The sequence below is a fragment of the Cricetulus griseus genome (genome assembly GCF_003668045.3).
Source record: "Cricetulus griseus strain 17A/GY chromosome 1 unlocalized genomic scaffold, alternate assembly CriGri-PICRH-1.0 chr1_0, whole genome shotgun sequence".
Classification (NCBI taxonomy): domain Eukaryota; kingdom Metazoa; phylum Chordata; class Mammalia; order Rodentia; family Cricetidae; genus Cricetulus; species Cricetulus griseus.
This window is the reverse complement of record NW_023276806.1, coordinates 23,473,387-23,476,920: the sequence shown is the minus strand read 5'-3', so window position 1 is coordinate 23,476,920 and position 3,534 is coordinate 23,473,387.

Here is a 3,534-nt window from a genome sequence, read left to right as displayed (position 1 = left end):
TACCTTCTTTAGTGATTAGTTGCCTCCTTTACTTGCAAGTTGACTATAAATGTCATGAAGTTTATGTCCTATATAAATTGCTTTAATTATGTTGGGTTTATATAACTTCTTTGTGCTTGTATGGGCTAAATGTATAAATGCATTTTCTTCTGTAAACTCTAGAAGTTTGCTAAATGTCATAGTAAATAAATACAACCATATTTAAGCAAAAGCATTCTCACTGGTTTAAAGTCTAAATCATGAACATCATTATCACTGCATGATGATACTGCAATTTAGTAATTAATAGAGAGGGATATGCCAACGTTTTCATGAAAGCAATCCCAGAAGGGAACTGTTGTTCTTAGAGTTCTAGTTTACCAACATAAAAATCCTTCCTTCCTCTCCTCTGCCCTACAGAAACAAACACACCCCAGATGCTGCAATAAATGTGTGGGGGTCAATCTATATTCTTGCATAAACGTTTATTATGGCGAACTCTAATATAAGACCAAGCAATGTTTTTAGCTATTTCTACCCAGTTGCTAAGTTGAGTGTCAGTACCAGAAATAGGTGTAAAAAAACTTGAAATGACTGAGGAGTTAATTTATAATGAAAGTCCCAGTAGAAGATTAGAACACCAATAAAATACCTGTAACACACACTTTTCCTCCCAAATATCCTGCAGTCAAATTTGACTTTGCTAAATAAAATATAACAGAACCTGAAGGCAGTCTAAAAATCTAATCATTGTTCACTTTAACTATACTGATGGATGTCTCATCAGCTAATAAGATAACGGTGCTGTGTTAGTCAGATCTATTATAGCTGTGACTGAATTCCTGTGACAACAATTTAGGGCAGGGAAGATTCATTTTGCTTTAAGTTTCAGAGATTTCACCATAGCCCTCTATTCCCGTGATTCCAGGCCAGTGGTGAGTCAGACCATGAAAGCCACCGAAGTATGTGGTGGAGGATGTCATTAACCTCCTGGCTGACAGGAAGTAGAGAAAGAGGAAGGGATCTAAGACCAGGTACACACCTAGGGACCCAGCTAGGCCACATATCCCAGACTTTGCATTACCTGCCAAGACAGCACCACCAGCAGTAGATCAAGCATCCAACATATGTACCTAGAAGGGACAATGCCTGTGTAAACCATAACATTGAGTGTTTAAGCCCTTTTATCGAGTTTTTGAGTACTCTTTTAATCCCTTTGCTATACATATCCATCAAGTGTGACTAGAGCTGACAAAAATGCTATGAATATTCTCTTGATTTCCAAGAGAACTCTTCAGAGTTGTGATAGAGTTGTGGTGAAAATGAGATAGATGCTCTGAAAATTTTGTGTTACTATGTTCTGTCTATTTCTTTGTGAATATTCGATATCCAGAAAATGGTGTAGCCAATGGTATCGGGGCATCTCTTTGATAAATAGATATACAGGTGAGTGAAAAGATGTAAATACTTAACATTTTAGGGCAATCCCGTGTAGCATGGGGCTTTCTGTTCATTTGCATGCTAACAGATGCTGATTGGCCTCTTCATTCTTCTGAAGTCTGAAGTTTAGAATCCAGCTATTGCTAGGGCCATGCTACCTCTGATCAGCCTGTAGGGGATCCTTCCTGCATCACCTTCTAGAAGCTTTTATCAGTCCTTGGCTTTCCTTGACATAGAGTTCTAGCACTTTAGTGGTGGGTTTAGTTCATTTGTCTGTCTTTACATGGTGTTTAGATGCCAGTTTGACTCTCTCTCATCTTCCCACGAGGACATGCAACATCCTGAACTATAGTACCTCATTTTATCTTGGCCACCTTCAAAACATCTTCATAGGTACTAGGAATTAAAATTGGAGGCACAAACTAAAATTATCTTGACATGTCTTAAAAGGGTGGGAGACTCAATTAGATAAACACACAGGAGACAGGAATTTCCTGGGGGCTGAATAGAAAATATCCTTTCCAGGCCATCCACAGAAATAGCCAGTTGGACCTCTGCTGCTGCAGTGGTATTTACCTTTTCTTAACTATTGATCATAGGATCAGAAGGGAGGCTCTGATTGGCTGAATTTAGGGACTTGGTTCATATCAGAGTCACTTGAAGGACTCCTTCTTTTAATTCATGATATGGTAGTGAGTTAATTTGTAATATATGACTTTTGCCAAAACTATAGCTTGGTGGTTCTCAACCTGTGGCTCATGACCTCTTTCAGGGTTAAACAACATTTTCACAGGGGTGGCTTATCAGATATTTACATTGCAACTTGTAACAGAAAAATTGCAATCATGAAGTAGCAATTAAATCATTTTTGATTAGAGGCCACCATAATATTGGGAACTGTATTAAAGGGCTGCAACATTAGGAAGGCTGAGAACCACTTGTATAGCTAGTGGAGAAAATGCTCAAAAATGATGATGGCAGTGACAGAAGGTAAAGATCAAGAGAAACCCAGACACAGGAAAATATGACCACGGACTGTTCCAAGATTACATCCATGTCGCCAAATATCGATAGATAATTTCTGGGTATAAATCTCCAAATTCTTATGCAGATAGATTGGATTTTCCTTCCTGATAAGTTAACTATTGTCTGCTGAAAATGGAAGGAGAGCAATCTACAAATGACAACTGTTAATTATTTTAAAGTTGGGTGGTCCTTTCACTTTCATAGATTTTTAACTTCCTTGAGATATTAATCGAGACTCCGAAAACCAAATGGAAAAGAAAATTTGATATTAAAATATAAAACATAGGCTTTATAATAGATGACCCTAAGCATACATGAATGGTAGATATTAGAATTGTTTAATTTTAATAGTATTGAATACTTTGTTTTTGCTCAGAAATTTAGATAGTTCAGAGAATAAAACATAAGAGAAGCTGAAATATACCCAGTGATGTAAGAAAAGACAATGTCAGCTCAAAGTTGCAGCCTACCTACAAAATAATTTGTATGCAACTTGGAGTCTCTGCCAGGAGACAGTGTCAGTAATATGCACATCTCTAAAAGTTCTTCTTAAGAGTCTTTTGTTCCAGATTACTCTTCTTTTCCATTTTGCTGTTCTTTTCTAGTAGATAAATGATGCAAAAAAAGAAAAGTTTGAGAATTTAAAATTTATGTAGTTTGCTATTTTGGGGGCTACCATGATTGCCAACAGACTTATTAGATGTTCATACTGTAATGTTGTGTTATATCTCACACATATTGTGAACACTGTCTACATATGTTGCCTAATGAGGTTGGGTTGAATACTGCATTTTCTCACTCTCCAATATTTCCTAATTTTAATTTTGTTATAGTAGGTTTTAGCATTTGGAATAGTTGTATACTGCTTTCTTTCACTTAATTAAATAACAGCAAAGTACTTAGAAAAGCCTACCACTAAATCATCTGTTGATGAAGGGTGAACAATTTAATTAATATCTAAAACCCTTTTGTTAAATATTTGCATAGATTCCACTCCACTATTTTAGTTAATGCAGTACTAAGATTATATTGAATATTTTAATTTTGAAAAACTTCATGATTATAATAAGATTATTTTTGTTCACTCTT